This window comes from Podarcis tiliguerta, assembly GCF_965153285.1.
Source record: "Podarcis tiliguerta genome assembly, chromosome: 1".
NCBI lineage: Eukaryota > Metazoa > Chordata > Lepidosauria > Squamata > Lacertidae > Podarcis > Podarcis tiliguerta.
In genome coordinates this window covers 92,506,814-92,527,942 of record NC_139534.1, presented here as the reverse complement: position 1 = coordinate 92,527,942, position 21,129 = coordinate 92,506,814, and positions in this window count along the sequence as shown.

The following is a 21,129-nucleotide window of genomic DNA, read 5'->3' as shown; positions in this document are numbered from 1 at the left end:
GAAACCATCTTCTGCCTGAGATGTGAAAAGTGCAGAATTTACTACAAATCATTGCCTTTTTTCAAGAACCTCAGACTTGAACACTTTTACAGATGCTTTCGGCCTGGTTCAGACGACCATTCCAGAATTCATGAAACAAGAATTACAAAGCTAGGAATGAGTGTTAGGGCTGGCACTTCCCCCCTCTCCTTATATGCTATTTTAGCACTTGTTTTCTGGCTTGTATTAAGCCAGACCACCTCATGAGAAGAGAAGACTCCCTGGAAAAGACTCTGTTGTTGGGAAAGATTGAGGGCACAAGGAGAAGGGGACGACAGAGGACGAGATGGTTGGACAGTGTTCTTGAAGCTACCAGCATGAGTTTGACCAAACTGCGGGAGGCAGTGGAAGACAGGAGTGCCTGGCATGCTCTGGTCCATGGGGTCACGAACAGTTGGACACGACTAAACGACTGAATAACAACAACAATATTAAGTCAGAATTTTCTGTTACATCCCAACCAGGAAATATCAGTTAACACGTTTTTTATCCTGGCTTGTTAAATGCCATTATACCAGAGTTCTCTAGTTCAGACAACATGGGGAACTGTGGCGTAATATACTCCAGAAGTCATTCCCAAAGGGAGAGGTCCTTAGTGCTGATGCTTCCTTGGTTATGAAGCAAAGTTTATAAACCATAGTTTATGAAGCCTGGAATGATTACCCAAATGGGGCCCATACCGTTATGTTCTTTCGAGATGTGAAAGACAGAACTATCCTCTCAAAAGTGTCATTTGATAATATCTCTTCTGCTGATGAAAGATTTCGGATTACAGTTCAAAGGCAGCTTTCAAAAAAATTTCAGTAGACAGATGGAAGGAAAATGATCTTTTGAGTACACAAAGGAGACCCGGGCCAAAGCAAGAATGTGTGATTCAAAGCACACATTAGCAGTAAGAGATTCTCTGGTGTTCATTTCCTCGGAAAGAGGTCAATAAAGCTCTAATTAATGGCTCCAGGAGAGGGAGGAATCTGCTGATGTTCCCATTAGACTGGGGGCTAAAATGTCAGCCCAGCGCAGGCATTAAACAAACCTTGGCAATGGGCCCAGTGGCTGGCACGGAAACTTCTAGCAGCAACCCGAAATGTAAGATATGCATAGTTTCATGATCCAGGACTTAGGGATAACTTTATCCTTCAGCATGGTCAAGTAAACGACAAGTTAAAAGTTCTATTTCAGCCATATTATATTGGCCAAGTTGACATTTCGCAGGTGCGTTAGAGCTGCCATGTTTCACTGTCAACTCCTGTCCTGTTTCTTTTGCAGAATTTTGTCATGTAACACCAGCAGATTTTGGGCTGTGGAAAGCTTCCCAAATACTGTGCGACTACTGCTAAAGGCAAGGGAGAAACCCAAGTAAGGTTTAGAAACAACAACAGGTCACTTGGCAACACAATTCCCCAGCAGCACAACACTTCTATGGGAAAGGCAGAACCTACAGAAGGTCTAACTAACTTCAGTGCTCTTAAAGACACTGATCCTGGTAAAAGAAAAAAGAAAAAAGAAATCCTGTATAGGGTACATATAATGAAAGTAGGTGTCTATGCATCTGTAGGAGACATAAATTACAGGCAGGTGTGAATAGGAGGTAGAACTATATATATATATCTGCATATATCTGCATATACTCAAACCACAGAGTTTGCCACTTTGTTTTTCCCTTTCTGAATTGTTGCTTCCACATTGTTTTGAGGTCTTCATCTTGCCCCTGTGTTGTCATGCATGGTGGCTTAGGGCCATGATGTCTAGTTGTTAGGATCAATAGCCACCCTAAAGATCTCTGCATTAGAATAGAATGAGAGTGCCTTGGCCCAGGGCAATGGGACTCCCAGATTTGCTACGTAAATCTATCTCTCTCAAATACAATCAGGGTTTGTTTACAATACCTGCCACTCGAAAAGCACATTAAGACAAGTACAAGAATCAGAGGACAACAGGGGTAGAGAGCCTGTGGCCCTCCAGAAGTTGTTGAACTACAATTCCCATAATCCCAGGAGTCTCCTGTGCAGATTGCTGGCAACAGCTATACCCGCCCCATCTTAACAGTTCTCAAACCACTCTCTGTACCCTCAAGAGTGACATCCACTTGAAGCTCCCTATATATCTCCCATCGTTCTGCATTCCTGCCTGATGGGTGCCTGTTTTCTCATGGGAACAAACAAAAGGGCTGCAGAGGGAAGTAGACTTCAGTTCTACTGTCCATTAGCTGATGGGCGGTAGAGGAGCCTGCTTTCTGCAGACATCAATCCACCATGTTTTGGGAGCTGCCACCCCTTCAGCTGATAGACTGTACAGCTAAAGTCTGCTTTCCCATGCCATTGTACAACTGGGAGACACTCTAAGGCTCCCAACTGTGCATTGGCAGCTGAGTCTCTACCTGCCCTGCACATGACATCACATATGATGTCAGCTGTGGGGCAGAGGGTTATGGTTTGGAGAAACGGCCTCTTGCAGGCCAAGTTTGGTCCCTGGGCTGGAGGTTCCTCATCCCTGCTGTACTGAAATTAACAGCAGTTGTTCCAAAGAGCCATGGTCAATGTGATTACAGACATCCTGTAGCCCTCCAGATATTGTTGGACACAAGCTCTCTGTCTACTGACCGTGATAGCTGGCACTGATGGGAGCTGGAATCAAGCAATATATGGTGTTCCCCACCTCTGACATATGGAATGTAAAGAGTGGGGTGTGTTGTTGGGATGGAAGGCGAGGGGGAGAAAGGCAGAGAGGACGAGGGGAATCTGGTGTTAGGAATCTTGCATGAGATCTTCAGCCTTCTGTTTAATAAACAGGAAGATGATTTGCCTGCAGCTTATAGCATTTAGTGCTCGGGACACCTCTACATTACAGCATTAATCTGCCTGACAATGCTTCCTCAATTCCTTCCACAGCAGATGACAAAAACATGTTCAAGATTTGTTTACTTCTTATCTAGTTACAATGAGTAGCCCTGTTTTCTGAAAAACAAGTTTCAGTTCATTTCGGGTCATTGCTCTTGAAACAATGTTGAGAAAGTAGCATTTTCTAACCCGTTGAGCACTTAAAATCTGCTGGGGATACATGTGGTGCTTACTATTAAATGCTGTTGGTAATTCAGAATGGCAATGAGAGCCATGAAAACTAGTGGTCTGAGAATCAGCAGCCTTCCAGTTTAGCCATATATACTGCTTACTTATCAAAAACCTCTAAGCACTTTGCATAAAACTATATAAAATATGCATTTACACATATGTACCCCACCCCAGACAATAAAGGCTATCTATGTTAACTGTGTTCTTATTTTTATAGACTTGTTATAATTTCTATTTTAACAAAAGTTTGGAATGCATTACTAATATCTCTGCCCCCCTTTGTCTTCTGCTTTGATATTTCCTACTTGTCTTCTGTGATGATTATGCTTTATGCTTGATTTTGCATTTTAATAAAACAAAACAGCAACAGCAACATCAAGAAAATAGTACTGTAGACAAAACACTAAGATAGCCCCAAGTTCAAAATTTCCCACTTCTTCCCCAAGTTCGAAATGTGCTAATTAAAAACTCATGTTTTTACTCATGTTTAATTTAAAGAATGCTGCTAGTGAGATGGGGTTCCTCATTTGTTCCGCCAAGATGCAAAAAAATGGAGTGTGTTGAAATCTGGGGAGGGGGGGGGAGTGTTTATTTATATTTCTTTGTTACAGATAAATGGATTAGACCCCAACAGAGAATGTTGCAATATATACTGGTCCAGCAGGTGGAAGTAGTAGGCTCCAATAATTTATCCAAAAAATTAGATTGTTGCAATTCCTGATTCTGCCAACAAGACTTTCAAAACAGATCCCAATTGCTAGGACAATCCAAAACTATCCTTCCTTCTTGAGTAGAGTCTTGGGTTTGATTCCAAAAGGAGACCTAGCATGGCGACTATGCTCCACATATTTGTGTGTATTTGAGACCAGTGGAAGCTAGTCTCCTTTCTGATACAGAGTGCAGTTAAATACACACCATATCTGATGTAGTTGGTTGATTTGGCCCATATGAAAGGTGGTTCTACCTTCGTAATGGCTTTGAACTTCCAGTTCAAAAGAGCTAGCCAGTTAAGACCAGTTGAACTATTGTTAAGGGGGGGGGGGGATAAAAGTGGATTGGGGATAAAGCTAAGGATATTTGCTCCCAAACTGCGTTTCAGAAATGTGCCTTTCCACATTTATAGTGCTATAGTTGCTGTTTGGTTTGACATTTTTAAGGGGGATTTTAAGTTGATTGTTTGCACCTTTGGTCACAGGTTGCTGTTATTAAAGAGTGTGGGGTTTCCCTTTCCACACTAATGGCGGGTTGTGCGTGAACTGAGGAAAATTGTATGGCTGCAGTCACACTCCTTATGGGCCTTTGCATTCCTCCAGCCAGTAAATAGCAGAGTTATGAGCATGTGCTATGGTATAGCCCTTTCACGGCTAATCTTGGGAGAGTATAGGAAATTAGAAGAAGTACTATGTGTCTGCCTGAGCTATGGCAAACCTGGTTCTTGTGATGAAAGCTTGTCTGCAGCTAATGGACAGTACGCTGACTCAACATAGTCATCTCCATCTGCTGTATCTCTCCTTTGAACTGGGCTCAAAAACTGACAGCTCACACCAGTCAGAGGAAAGTGGCATGAAACAGGGGTCTCCAAATCCACATCCACCATCCCCACACTGGGGGTTGCTTGTACATGTCCCACGCAAATGAAAATACTTTGGATCCATTCCAGATCTTTCACAAATGTTCGGTTTTATGCTGTAGAAGAAGAAGCTGCTTTGTTGTTGTTTTTCAGTACATTATTCCGGAATGCTAACTGAATAATGATGATGTCATATGGCAGCATGCAAAAACCAGCAACTATACCATTATAAATTGTAAGTGCCCACTCTGGATAGCACTGCTGGTCTGTACAGTGGTACCTCGGGTTACATACGCTTCAGGTTACATACGCTTCAGGTTACAAACTCCGCTAACCCAGAAATAGTACCTTGGGTTAAGAACTTTGCTTCAGGATGAGAACAGAAATCGTGCTCTGGCGGCGCGGTGGCAGCAGGAGGCCCCATTAGCTAAAGTGGTGCTTCAGGTTAAGAACAGTTTCAGGTTAAGAACGGACCTCCGGAACGAATTAAGTACTTATCCCGAGGTACCACTGTACTGGAATACAGGGGTTCTCTACAGTTCTACATGTTGTTTTGCTTACATACAAATGTATCCAGATTTAATGGATTGATTGACTGATCAAAATTCATACAATTCATTAAGTGTGCAATCCTGTGCACACTTACCTGGGAGTGTGACCTGAATGGAACTAAGATTTCTGGGGGAAATCCTATTGGAGTTACATTTCACTGCTCATTCCTACCAAGTGTCAGGTCCAAATGATGGGCTCCCTGCTAAACTGCACATAAAGATAAAGCTAATGGCTGGGGACTGCTACATGCATGACTAGCTAATGTGAGTCAGGTTGCCATGCTTGCTGTGAAGATGGATGAAAGTCTATGGAACTCTGTGCAATATTACAGTCTCGGGCCTTACAAATGGCAAACCCAAATGGATCTCTCTCACTCACACAAACACACTGCTCAATCATTAATATTTGGAATTTTACAATGTATACACAGTCATTGTCTTCCTGTCTGGCTTGTCTTGCAATGAAGAAACTATGATCTGACTTGCAAGGAATTTAAGAATACAAGGAGCAGATTAGGCATAGTCTGTACAAGTTACAGAAGGGGGCAGTAGTGAATCCTCCTCAAGCTTAATGGCTCTCCCAACTGCCTACTAGTCGGCCTCTGCCTACTAGTCGGCCTCTGCTAAAATGCCACGTGTTAGCCATTAATAGAATTTAAATAGACATCTTGGCAGGCTTCCCTGGGGAGAACACCCCATACCACTGGTGCCACTCAGGTATCAAAAGGGTTGCTGTCTCTTGTGTTTCCCTGCTATATCTTCTTTGCCAGTAGGGGACAAGAGACTCAGAAGTCAAGGGAAGGGGCTGTGAGCACCTGCTTTTATACAACAGGTTGTGGGTTCAATACCCAGCCCTTCCAAGTAGGGCTGGGAAAGATTCCATTGGAAATCTTGGGGAGCTGGTGGTTGGTATCAATTCCACACGTCTTTTGCAATTGTTGTTGTTTAGTCGTTCAGTCGTGTCCGACTCTTCGTGACCCCATGGACCAGAGCACGCCAGGCACTTCTGTCTTCCACTGCCACCCGCAGTTTGGTCAGATTCATGTTTGTAGCTTCGAGAACACTGTCTAACCATCTCGTCCTCTGTCGTCCTCTTCTCCTTGTGCCCTCCATCTTTCCCAACATCAGGGTCTTTTCCAGTGAGTCTTCTCTTCTCATGAGGTGGCCAAAGTATTGGAGCCTCAGCTTCACAATCTGTCCTTCCAGTGAGCACTCAGGGCTGATTTCCTTAAGAATGGATGCGTTTGATCTTCTTGCAGTCCATGGGACTCTCAAGAGTCTCCTCCAGCACCATAATTCAACCATAATTTTGCAATTAGATTAGTCATTTTTTTCTAACTTTATAGATTTGTGAGGTTTTCTAGGCTATTGCTTATTTACTACTTAGACTTCATTGCACAGGTAAAATATAAGGTATGTATTCTCACTGAAACATACCGGTAACCATTCCACATGGAAATAGATGTTGACTATGTATCTTGTTTTATCAACTTGATGATTAAGCCCTTTTGTGGGAAGAAACGCTGAGTTTACTGGAACAACATCCAGGTGTTCTCTTATGAGTTGATGTTACTTCTATCAAACACACAAGTGATTGTAAAGAAAAAGACTACGTCTATATTTGTCTGCTTGCCTACACTCCTTATTGTGGAGCACATGTCCTTGGTCATATATTTTTCTGTGGCTTTGCATTGTGCTATTACTGCAGATGGTGACAGCAGTCACAAAATTAAAACATGCCTACTTCTTGGGAGAAAAGCAATTACAAACCTAGACAGCATCTTAAAAAGCAGAGACATCAGCTTGCCGACAAAGATCCGTATTGTTAAAGCTATGGTTTTCCCAGTACAGTAGTGAGGGCTGGACCATAAAGAAGGCTGATCGCCGAAGAATTGACGCTTTTGAATTAAGGTGCTGGAAAAGTCCCATGGATCAAACCTCTCCATTCTGAAGGAAATCAGCCCTGAGTGCTCACTGGAAGGACAGATCCTGAAGCTGAGGCTCCAATACTTTGGCCACCTCATGAGAAGAGAAGACTCCCTGGAAAAGACCCTGATGTTGGGAAAGATGGAGGGTACAAGGAGAAGGGGACGACAGAGGACAAGATGGTTGGACAGTGTTCTCGAAGCTACCAGCATGAGTCTGACCAAACTGCAGGAGGCAGTGGAAGACAGGAGTGCCTGGCGTGCTCTGGTCCATGGGGTCACGAAGAGTCGGACACGACTAAACAACTAAACAACAACAACAATTACCGGTATATCCCAACCCTCTGTATTGTCTGTTGAAGCCAGTCAGGGTGGGCAATACTGAGCTAGGTGAACGATGGTGTGACTCTGTATAAGACAGCTTCCTGTTTGCCCAGGTTATAGTTGATCTGCGCTACCTGCGTATGAGATTGTCTTGACATGGGGAGCAGGGAAATGGAAACAAATTAATACCATGCCTTCAATCCAAAGTATGGTGTGCAGCATTTTGCAGATTCATTGTTTTTTTATCATTATGAGGATTTATATCCTGCCTTTTCATTGCCAGAAAACACTGAAGGCAGCTTACGTAAGTTTTAAAAATGTACCAAAGAGTCCATCAATGGATACAAACAATAACAATTATTATTTGTATTAGCTCTCTGTAGGCTTTAGACATCTGCAGAAGCTAAAAGCTTCCTGATACAGGGCTACCTTCAGATGTCTTCTAAAAGTTGCATAGTTCTTTATCTTCTTGACATGAGATGGGAGGGCATTCCACAGGGTGGACACCACTACCAAGAAGGCCCTCTACCTGGTTTCCTATAACTTCACTTATCACTGTGAGGGAACTGCCAGACAGTGGTAAAGCTGCATGCTCCAGCACCGGGGGGCGGAGACCAGGTGTGGGCGTGGCTGGCGCATGTCCTGGGGGGCGTGGCATGCATCCCGGAGGCGTGGTATGTGTCCCGGGGCATGCTGCCCATGGGGGTATGGCATGCGTCCCGGGGGCATGGTGCGTTGCCTACGGGGGCGTAGCGTGCATCCTGGGAGTGTGGTGTGCTGCCTGGGGGTGTGGCGTGCCACCCGGCATGGTGGGGGAGTGCCTGCATGTGTCAGGGGGGTGGCTGTGATCAGTGGCGTAGCGTGGGTTGTCAGCACCCGGGGCAAGGCAAGTAATTTGCGCCCCCTAACCCGGGGCAAGGCAAGTAATTTGCGCCCCCCGCTGCAGTGCCCCTCCCCCAGATAGTCCCTCGCTCTCTCTCCGCACCACACCGCACGCCTGGCACCCCCCCCTCGACAGTGGGCGGTGACCCGGCGGCTCGGATCGGATTCGCACAGCCAGCACTGCAGTGAGAGAGAGTGAGTGAGCCAGGTAGGGGCAGAGAGCTGCGAGCGCGTCCCCCCCAAATGTTGCGCCCGGTGCGGCCGGCCCCCCCTGCACCCCCCACGCTACGCCACTGGCTGTGATGCTAGCCCTCTCCCAGACGGTGCTGGGGGCGGTGCGCTCCCCCTGCCCCTCCCCTCCGCCAGAAGGCCCCCAGAAGTGAACCATCACTTCTTAAAACCTTCACTTTTTTTAGCCACAGGAAACGGAAGAAGAACTTGTCCCAGTTTACATCCACGTTTGGCGATAAATAAGCACATCATTTTTATTGCCAGTGTGTCTGTTCAAACAAAATTCAGCCAACCCATTTTACAAGCAATTTTTTGAAACTTTGTTTTTGGCATGTAAGAGAGAGATCAACGGTCTTTAGAGAGCGGAACCTTCATAACCATCTGTCATTCATTAAAAGCAGTAAAGAACAGTAGTAATGGCACTAATTAGGCTGCATGCAAACATACACGTGCTTCAATAACTCCAGAGCATTCGGCAGGCAGGAACCAATTTTAATCAACTACTGTCCTTGTTGACAAGTACAAAATTCTCACAAGAGGCAGAATTGTGTTTTTTTTAAAAAAAATCATTAAATTAGGGTTCTCAGATTCCTTTCTCTCCTTTAACTGTCCAATCTTCTGCATGTCTACTCAGAAGTAAGCCCCATTTTCAATGGGATTTGCTCACAGGTAAAACAGATTACAGCCTTAATGGAGATGAAAACAAGCATTTAAAGATCTCACAGTTGCAAACATAGATATCATTCAGAAAGGCTCTATTCCTCTTCCTCTAGTATTTACAGCACAATCTTATATGGGTCAACTTAGAAATAAATCCCATTTAATTCAGTGGGACTAACCCGCAGTATGTGGGTTTAGGATTGCGACATTTGCTATTTGATCTGTAGCTACCTCATCCCAAAAGGTTTGGGGCAAGCCGTGTTAACCAATTCACAAAAATAAGCATAGAGTACACAACTTTAAAAATCTTACAGATTAAAATATGGCCCTCTCATACACCTGTATTACTGGTGAGAAAAAGAAGTAAAAAGAAAATTAAAAATGTAAATTTCAAAAAGATAATTTCACTCAGTCTCCAGGGGAACGGTATTCAACAATTGAGAGGTAGCCACAGATAACAACTCTCTATGTGCTGTTGCAGTCCAGTGCTACTTATTGGAAATTATTAAAGGGGGGGGACCCTAATAATAGTTTCAGAAATCTTGCTATAATTTTAGCCACAGGATCAAGACATACACCAGTGACCATGGCACCACAGGGTTCATTTCCCTTTTGTGTTTGGCTCTGACTTCTAATTTGCTGATTCTATGCCTATTAAATACCAACAAGGTATGCATACAGAGAGCTGCCTGCACTTTGCTTAAAAAAAAAAATCCCACTCAAGAAGCGTGCAAATGCACACAGTCAAGCAATTGTAAATTTGCTTGTGCACTTTTCTGGTTTTGTGCTAATTTCAGGGATCAAAACTCCTGTGGGGGGTGGAACGGAAGCAATTGTGAATTCTCAGCACACACTTTTCAGACTGCTGAAGTGTAAAAAAATTTTAATGCCTGCTTGATCTGAGGGATCAAAAGGGAAAAAAAATATATTCCTCTGCTCAGAAGTGCACCAGAAATAGTTATGATGACAGTCAAAAAAATATATATGAAAGCACTGAAGAAGTCGTGGGCATGGAACAAGGAGTAGCAGAGAGTGACAAATTATTCACCCACCTCAAAACAAATAATTGGCAACCCCAAGCTTGGAACCTGATTTTCACCCAGTTTATTACCACATCAGGTATGCCTGACTTGACAGGTGTTTGGTATTGTTTGAAGGTGCATCATGTACCCTACACAAATTAAATGGGAATGCAGACTCAAGTGTGGACAAGCCTTATGATCACATCATAGTCACCCAATGTATTACCTCTCCAAAATGTGATTGAAGCCTTGAAAGAATGTTGGCTTTAAATAATGATAAACTAAACAAATAAAAGATGCCTAAGAGAGTGGTGGCTCATATTTGGATCATTACAACATACTCTGCCATACACTGCCAGTTTCCCTCCCAATGTCTATCACTCTCTTATTATCAAAATGTCAAGGGAGGTGAGTCACATCTGTCCTGTTGTGAGTATTTTGGTTCACTAAAAGAACATCCTAATTCAATCTTCATCCAGATGGTCCAAACTCAAATGCATAGTGCCCTTATGGAAAGCTCGTTGGTATTAGCATACATGACAGGCATCGTGCAATTAACAGTTCTAGCAATCTGATGCCTCTGTTAATTAAGCAAATTTGCAATCCGGCAGCAAGATAAGTCAAAGACAGCCAACGTAGGTAAACTCAGGAAATGAATGCTGTATCTAGCGTAGCATTGACTCATTCTAGGTTGTACACATGCTGTTGTCTTAAAACGAAGGATGTAGGAAAACATCAGTGGTCTTAGGCTGAGGCACTGTACCAATTAATGTTGAATTGGCAAAGCGTCTATCAAAGATACAGCCAAAGCTGAGCTGTCAAGAGGAGAACAGGAGCTGGGAGCCACCAGGGGCCTATTCATAGAAGAAGAAGAAGAAGAAGAAGAAGAAGAAGAAGAAGAAGAAGAAGAAGAAGAGTTTGGATTTGATATCCCACCTTTCACTCCCCTTCAGGAGTCTCAAAGCGGCTAACAATCTCCTTTCCCTTCCTGTGAGGTGAGTGGGGCTGAGAGACTTCAAAGAAGTGTGACTGGCCCAAGGTCACCCAGCAGCCGCATGTGGAGGAGCGGAGACGCGAACCCGGTTCCCCAGATTACAAGTCCACCGCTCTTAACCACTACACCACACTGGCTCTCTAGTAACATTTCCACCTCCATACTGCTACTTCATACTTTCTCATGATGCACAAATGCCACAAACTGTAACAATACTCCTACTTTGGCACATTTCTTCCAGAATTTTTCAAAATGCTTTTATGCTGATTTCCCCTCTTTTTTATAAGATTTTATTCATGCTTTTTATAATACAGTGCAATAAAAAACCCTAAATGAAAACAGAAAAAGAAAGGAAGAATAATGTGAAGTCCTCTTTTCAAGGTTATGCTGACTTTTCCTACGTGAACCAACCTTAATGGCAGTGATTTGTATCCCACAGACGTGATTTGGCAAAAAGATAATAGTAAGATACTGAAAAATATTACAGAAAAGGACAAGAAAAGAAGAGATGTTCTAAACACCAACCATTTTGTTATAAGCTGAGGGTCATACATATGGTTCTTCCAGGTGTGTATACAACATGTAATTATTGACATCAGAACTACAGGCCAAATCCTGTAGTGAAACAGAGGGTGAATTTAATCTAAGTATTCAGTTCAATAATACTGAATATTTACAGAGATGCATTGAAGGCAGATAGTGATATATCCCTAAAATACAGAGTTTGCCAAACAGTCTAGCAATCCTTAATTCAGAGAAAACTTGGACATGATTGAAAAGCTCAAACATGATTTAAACTTCATGTATGAAAATGTTATTCCACAACTAGGTACTTACAGAATAGCACCCAACACTCTTCGTTCCAGGCAGACACAATAAACTGGCTTCTTTTATCTCTGAAGTTACTATTTCCCAGCTAGTTGAAGGGAGATTAAAGGCAGGGCAGTATATTACAGCACAGTGACCTGTGAAGGTTGTACTCAAAGAGAGATCAGATTATGACAAATATTATCTCTCCAGAGCGAGACCCTCTAGGCAGCCTCCATGAAATTAATGTGTTTTTTTAGTACGGATTCAGTGTGTTTTTTAAAACCACCTAAGCACACAAGAGGTGCCATTTGTGTTTGTACTACACAAAACAAAGTTACACAGAACATATGGCAAACAGAGCTACAATCCAACCAGGAGAGACAGTTCAAAATTCCAAGTTCATAAATACTGTAAAAGCTTTACTTGGTTGAAAGTGCCATGATATGAAAGAACAAATATTTCTGTATTTCTGGGATTCTTTATATTTAATTAGGTATTTTTTCTTTATGCCACGTTGTGCCATATTGTCTGTACTTTTCATTATTAAAATAAAATTCTATCTTCTTGTATTGTTTGTTTCACACATATTTTAAAGTCTTATTTAGTTGCTCATAGCCACTACGTTTGGTTACTGAAGTTGAGCTGTGTTTGGTAATTCTGAGTCGTATTGTATCTGTTAATTTAACAGATTATGTGGAGTTTAATGGTCTTACATTGCTGTTTCTATGCATTGAGATTTGTACATTGGATAGAGGTTGTTTTTATATTAAGCAGGTCATAAATATTTTAGAATAAATAAATGCTGTAAACCTATGTGCGGGCTGAAGTTGATCCTCTGATGCTCACTTACTAGGGAGTAAGGCACATTAAACTCGATGGGACTTAATTCAGCATAAAGTAACGCTCCCATTCCTTTGGATGAAGGACCATTGCCGCTTTCCGTATCTTCCCCTTTTGGTAGATGGAAGAGGCTATTTGTGGAGCCAGTGGTCAGAGCAATTTTGGAATCAATATTTATAAAGCCGTGCGCTCTGAATGCTATTTCACACCTCATTGGACAAAAAGCAGCCTCTCTGTTTAAATCACATACCTGACCTTGCGGATGATCGAGGGGCTTCTTTGGGACAATGATGGGTTACCCACCCAGATCCCATGCTGCTGCATGAACATTGCGCGCGCACTCTCCACCGATCTGCTTCCAAATCTTCACCCACCCTCTGCAATGAAGCCCTGAGGCAGGCACTACTTTATGCCATTATGTTAAACTCTCATTAACAGCTTCCAACAAGGCATGCACTCATTAGGGGCAGCTGAACTGTGTAAAGAGCACATTAAGCCACCAATGTTCCCCACCCAGGGGAATTAGCTTTGTTTGTGCTTTTAATTAGGATTGATTGACTTATCTGTGAGGCATGCAAAATGAGTTCAGAGTGATTGCATTACACAACAAAACAATTATGGATAGATCAGCTGAAAAACAAGACATGGGAACAAGCCCACCCCACCCCCACCCTCGAAAAGAAAACCATTATATCCCTCCAATTCCTATTTCTCCATTGTCCGCATGATATTTTCCTCCAAATCACTGATTCCCACAATTACCCCTCTCTCAGTCCACATTTTCTCATATCCTCTCCTTGTTGGCGTGTCCCTGGTATGCGAAAACCAAAACTGAGGGAGAGGAGAGTATGGGAAGGCAATGGTTTGGAGGAGGATGTCTGGACACAGAGTAAGCAAGAGTATGTACACAGTCTTACTTACACTTTTAGGCTTATGCAGTTAGAATAGTTACTTTGGCAGTTTCATTTTTACAGCTGCAGTCGCTCAGTTCTCCATTTTCTTCATCCTTTTCCATCACAACACGGTCCCTTCTTTATTATAAACAAGCAAGCAAACAAACAAACGTTTGTTGTCTCTTATCTATGTCTTAAGTAACTGTTAAGACATAGATAAGAGACAACACACATTTGTTTGTTTGCTTGTTTATAATAAAGAAGGGTCTTCAGTTCTTAGGCAGTGCCACTCCCCATCCATAGTATTTTACTAGCTATGGCTGGTTTGATTTTTTAAAATTAAGACCCTGGATCTACTTGTCTGAAATTTGGCAGGGTTAATCCCCCTTTGGAGGACTATTATGTCCACAGATTTCATGTAGGAGGAAAACTGCAAAATCTTATGGCCACATTGGTTTCCTGAATACAAGTCCATTGGAGGACCTAAGCTTCAGGGTTTTAAAAAATATTATTTCATAAAATTTAATTCCATCTTGTATGTAAAGAACAACATCCCTCAAAGCAGTTTTCTGAACATTGCTTTGGATTTGGGGTCTGAGGTGAAGCAAGGGCCCTCCAAAGCAGTGGCGTAGCTTGGGTTGTCAGCACCCAGGGCAGGGCAAGTAATTTGCGCCCCCTAACCCGTGGATTTGCGCCCCCTAACCCTAACCCCCAGATGTTGCGCCTGGTGCGGCCGGCCCCTCCTGCACCCCCCATGCTACGCCACTGCTCCAAAGTGATCTTAAGTGAATGAGGCCGATCAGAAGCGCTGCAGCAGGACCGGAAGTGAAGGTGGGGAGCTCACAGCCCTAGTTTTTAGCCAGCCTCTACCATTAACCTGTCCTTCCTGCCTGTCTCTCCTCTGCTAATAACGTGCACCGTTCCCCAAGCAAAAAGCTTTAGTGATTTAACAGGCAGCAGGAGATTTAAGTTCTATGCAAGAGAGGCCCTAAGGCTTATTGCTGTTGCTGTTGTTATTGTTGTTTTATAAGGCTTGCAGCTTGCTTGGAGAATGGCAGAGAAAGCAGGCTGCAATTAAGTCAATTGGGTAGTCTGAGGAACCTCTTCAGGAATATGCAAAAAAAAGCCCAAGTGATTTTGAGAGGCAAATGAAAAAGGAATTTCACATTGCTGTGAAAGACAACGGATAAAGCACGTGGTGACACAGCAGGCTGGAGCTGGGCTGAAAATTCTTAGAATACATTTTTATCAAACCAGTTCTGAGATCTGAGGCCACTTTGCAGAATTTTATCTAAATAGTCTCCACATTTTTTGTGGCAGACACCATTTTCCCTCTACAATGCCCCAGAACATCACTAGGGCTGGGTTGTTGTTGAGCATAAAAATGGTGGCCAAACTGCCAACACAGCTGTTGCTGCTGGCAGCAACAAACAGAAAACTATTAGGCTGTGGGGGGAAATAAAGAAGTTATGCCATAGCAGGCACTGTGACAATAGCGGTTTGACTTCAACCACCAGAGATTCACTCCATTGTCTCTTGAGACAGGCAGATGCAAACCACCTGACTGCATTACTGTGGGGTCCCTAAATCACTTAAGATTTCCCAGCACTCAATGGAGCACTGGGAAAGAAATCTGTTGATGTATTTTAATCCACCGAGACCATATAACACTGGTCCTGAAAAACCTATATTGGCTCCCAGTACGTTTCCGAGCGCAATTCAAAGTGTTGGTGCTGACCTTTAAAGCCCTAAATGGCCTCGATCCAGTATACCTGAAGGAGCGTCTCCACCCCAATCGCTCAGCACAGACACTGAGGTCCAGCTCCGAGGGCCTTCTGGCAGTTCCCTCACTGCAAGAAGCCAAGTTACAGGGAACCAGACAGAGGGCATTCTCGGTAGTGGCGCCTGCCCTGTGGAAGGCCCTCCCATCAGATGTCAAGGAAATAAACAACTACCAGACTTTTAGAAGACATCTGAAGGCAGTCCAGTTTAGAGAAGTTTTTAATACTGGATGTTTTAGCGTGTTTTTAGTATTCTGTTGGGAGCTGCCCAGAGTGGCTGGGGAAACCCAGCCAAATGGGCAGGGTATAAATAAATTATTATTATTATTAATCCAGCTGTTTCAAGTTGCAGTCAGCCTTTGAAGTTCCTTTGCTCAGGATGGCCAATCTATGGTCACTTACAGTCAGGGCTGGCTCAATATATTTTGCTGCCTGAGCCAAACCAGAAGACAGTGCTTCTCCATGCACTCACCTGGGAATAAGCACCATTGCACTTGACGTCTCTGCTCTCAAATTACAGACACCTTGTATTTGTAGACAGGGCCTTTGTCTGTGCCAGAAACCTTACCAAACTGTTTCCCCGCAAACCGCCTCTCCCTGCCCCATTTCCTGCACAAGGGGCTGCTGTTAGTTGCTTGCAATGACTCTTCACAACACTTGCAGGCCGTGAGGGAGAGGGGACTATAGCATTCCCTTCCATGGGATCCCCATCTGATTTCTACATTGCAGGGTTTTCAGAAGACCTTGAATATATCTTTTTTCAATTGGCCTCTGAGGCATAATGATTATTAGCTGGGTGATGGTCTAGTTGAATTATGGGTTTTTTTTCTGGCTCTGCTCTGTTAACAACAACAAATATGTGATGTGCAGCCAAGTTGTAGTTTTATGTGTTTTTTAAATGTATACTTTGTTGTCTTTGATTGTAAGTTGCTTCGGGCAAGCAGTTTCCCCCAGAATAAAATTAAACAGGCTACAAAGAAAAGCAAAAGGTCCCAAATGTGTTTTAGCCGATGGACTGCATTCTGGAAACGGCTCTCAAATGGTAACAGTAAAGGATACTTGTCCTTTAGCATCCTTTTGCATTTAGACTTCTTCGCTGAATTGGCAGCTCTTCAGAGATCTTTGTCCAGTGTAAACTTGTTTGCTGAACCAGAGCTGGTGCCGCAGTGCCAGACTTAGCATTAAACAAAATCAAGCAGTGGCTTCAGGCAGTACATTCCAGCAAAGTTCTTTCTCTCGCTTCCAACCAGCATTTCCTTGTTTCATTTATTTATTTTTTAAAAAATAACACCATAAAATGGTAAGATAGAGTTGTCATTTGGATTTTTCACCCCAAGTTGCAAAAAATGTCTAAGTGTGGTAGTGTCTATCAAGCTAAATAAATGTCTTAAGTTTGGAGAGTCAAAAGATCTTGCATGATTGTGGAGGAGCAAATTGTGATACTAAAAACCGCCACCCAAACAAGTGAACTAAAGAGGGCCTGGGGTTGTACCCAACTTTAAATAGAGTAGATCCACTGAAATTAATGGCCAGGACTAATGTAGGTCCATTCATTTCAATGGGTTACTCTCATTAGAACTTAGTTGAATACAATTCCTCATCTACAGATAACTCCTGTCTTTGGCAAGATATATATGTGAACTACGAATGGCCCAAGATTACCTTTCACACTGGAAGTGAGATGAAGTTACATACCTGTTTTTGTCTTTCAGTTTGCTTAAATTGTTACCTATTTCGTGACAGCCCCCTCCAGGGGCCCCGTCTTAAACATTTCATCTGTGTTCTTTGGAAACTGTTCCATGCAACCTGGAGTAAAATCAATATCATACTTATATAATCATATGAAGGTTGCATGTTCCTTGATTCATTCGCTGTTTTGGGTTTTGTTTTACATATCAATGACTTCATTGATTGATTGATAAAAAAACCCCTTTCTGTCAAATATAAACTATGGTAGTTAATATATAATAATAATATATCGTAAGGTTGGCGGTTCGAATCCCTCCGGTGGGGTGAGCTCCCGTCTTTCGGTCCCAGCTCCTGCCCACCTAGCAGTTCGAAAGCACCCCTAAGTGCAAGTAGATAAATAGGTACCGCTTTATAGCGGGAAGGTAAACGGCGTTTCCGTGTGCGGCACTGGTGCTTGCTCGCCAGTTGCAGCTTTGTCACGCTGGCCATGTGACCCGGAAGTGTCTTCGGACGGCGCCGGCTCCTGGCCTCTTGAGCGAGATGAGCGCGCAACCCTAGAGTCGGTCACGACTGGCCCATACGGGCAGGGGTACCTTTACCTTTACCTTTACCTTAGTTAACAATCCAGAGTTGAAAAAAATATAAGCAACAAGAAAAACTAAAAAACAAAACAAAACCCTATACAGCAATACTTCAAAATGTAGGAGCATCAAAACAACAGGCAATTAAAACAAAAATAAGGACAAAAATAAACGATTAACAAAGGGCCAAATATATATACACACACATACATAATCCAAGGAAACCCCCCCCCCCCAAGTTTTAGCCTGCTCTCTGAAGTCACTAAGAGAAGAACTCAGTGTTGCACTCAGATAGAACAATCTCCCTTCTCCTCCCACTGTGCACTGTTGTGTTCCAGGGGGTCTCCTGACACACCAAGCCAATTTTGGGGTGTGCAAGGAACATGCAGCGGAAGGAGAGGAGGAAAAGCCCTGTTGCACATCATTAGTTGAATCCCACTCATAGTGTCTGGACCTGATGGGTGCCCCACAGTGTGGTGCCACAACTGAAAAGCCTCTGCTTCCACAATACATCTGCCATAACTCATTTTGTGGAAGCAGCCAAAGAAAGCTCTTTGACTTGATGCAGAATGATGTGCATGGAATGGCACTGATGAAAGGATGCACCATGTTGCCTTATCAGCAAATAAAAAAATTTCATGCACATTTACAGCATGCAGTCAACTGCACTAAAATGGGGGAACAAGCTATGTAAGTATAATTTTAAAATGAGTGTATCCTTTCAGCGTTATTTCAAGAATGTGATGCTGTCAAGCTGATGATGAACCTGATGCACTATGGGAAGTCCAAGAAAGAGCACCACTCCAAAAAACAAAAACTATGCTTTGGAAAGAGTGTGCTGAACATTCACTGAAAACTTTGGCACTAGTTCACATATGAACATCTCCAAAATAGACTTTGAATTCCAGTTTCTGGACTCAAATCAGGACCTGAAAAAAAACCAAGAAAAGAACGGAATGCTTCTTTGCTATCTATGTTCATGCATATAAATAGGCATATTAGCTATAGTCCTGGTCTTCAAGATCATGATATCAAGTTCAACCCTGTGCCGCATCCATTTTCAATGGTCTATCTTCTGTGGTTTTATTAGAAAGCAGCAACTAACCATCTTGATAATGGTCCAGCTGTCCAAGATAGCACATCAATGATCCCAGGAATGCATCTCATAACACCAAAGGCTTCTAGACATTGATTTGGCATTTTTTAAAAGAAGCGCTTCCCTTTTTTCCATTAATCTCTTCTGAATGACTTCTTTTTATTTGTTCCGTTAATTTTCGTGGAATAAATAGCTGAAATCATCCGTGTTTTGCTATCTGAAAATAGCAAGCCTGATTAGAATAATTTGGTTCCCTTGACCAAAGTTAATCTCTGCAAATCTGGAAAGGCTAGCTGGAGAATTCAAAGTTTTCTGCTAATAGTGATTTCAGTGTTCTCTTGTCTTCTCCTTCCCCTCATCTTTAGTAATGGCAGCTGTCAAGGCACAAGGCCTGACTTCCAGCAGAATCAAGCCCAAGCTGCAATAGAGTGGTAGCCTAGTTTTGACAAGCAGAGCTGATTTCTGGAAGTCAGAGACATTCTCAAGCAAGCTAGGAAAAATGATGGAAGACAGCTAGAGACAAGAAGCAGGACACATCAGCCCCATACTGGCAATGGATCAGAACAGAAACTAAAGGGTAGTCACAGAGCAGCCAGTGTTAGCAACTAAGGGGTTCATCCAAGTCAATTGTAAGCAGGAAGAACCAGGGAATATATGACAGACAGACAGACAGACAGACAGACAGACACACACACACACACACACACAGAGAGAGAGAGAGAGAGAGACTTGCCAGAAGCACATATGAAAAATATAGTACATGAGTACGCGCGTGGCGCTGTGGGTTAAACCACAAAGCCTAGGACTTGCCAATCAGAAGGTCAGCGGTTCGAATCCCCACGACGTGGTAAGCTCCCGTTGCTCAGTTCCTGCTCCTGCCAACCTAGCAGTTCGAAAGCACATAAAAGTGCAAGTACATAAATAGGTACTTCTCCGGCGGGAAGGGAAACGGCGTTTCCATGCGCTGCTCTGGTTCGCCAGAAGCGGCTTTGTCATGCTGGCCACATGACCCAGAAGCTGTATGCTGGCTCCCTCGGCCAATAAAGCAAGATGAGTGCTGCAACCCCAGAGTCGGTCACGACTGGACCGAATGGTCAGGGGTCCCTTTACCTTACTGAAGGAAAAGAGCCTCATTCAGGAAAAGGTATGAAACTTATCCCATAAGGCTTGGTCTAAGGTAGGGATGGGCTGGGAAGCTGTGGCCGTTGCAGGACCACAGCTCCCATCATCCTGGAACATTAGTCATGCTGGCTCACAGTTGTGAGTCCAGCAACATCTGGAGAGTCACAGGTTCTCCACACCTGGCTTAAGGCATTGTCACCAGAACCTGGCTATCTGTAAGCCTTTCTGGATTATAATGGTACAATTGGGTAAGTTAGCATGGTGTCACAGAGACCAAGGTTGCTGTTTTAGTATCTCCTGGGCTAATGGCTCTGGTCTTCCTTCTTAGCCCTGGGAGGTTTTTTTGTCCCTTCTTGACATTATTTTGCCTAACTTTCTCCCTACCCCCAGCCTTATTTCGTAACTGTGGATAAGTTTTCACCAGCTGATCTTTTAAAAAATTTGAACGGCTGTACCAAAAAAGATTGCGAGTCATTTGAGTAGCCCATACCAAATTCCAAGGCCGCGTACCACTTTGCAATGCCTTGATGTGAAATGCTTTCAAGCAATGCAGCATTACAAAATATGTACCAAATGTCCCTTTTGGGGTCATGTGGATAGATGATGCTCACTTCCTAAAAGATTTCTAAATTTGTTCCCTGTTCTTACTTAAGCAACTACTGCAACATGAAGAAAACCAGAATAGAAAGATCTTTTTTGTAGCACACAAAAAATGTAAGCAGGATGAACACCAACAGGACTAGCTGGGCTTTCAAACAAGCAATTCTTTCCCTGTGTTTTTGAAGTCATAAATTTCTGTGCTGCCTTTCTGCATCATGGTCCAGGGCCCCATCAGATGACTGGTGGTATATAACTTTAATAAATAATTGCCTTATGCAAAGTCAGTATGCAATTGCAGTGTCATTGACAGGTGGTTGTCCAGACTCTGCTTAAATATTTCCAGCAAATGAGATCCTACCTGTTTCACATGCAGTCTGTTTTACTATCAAGCAGCTTCTACTATTATGAGGTTTCTTCTAATATTTAGTCAAAAACTGCGTCCCTGCAATTT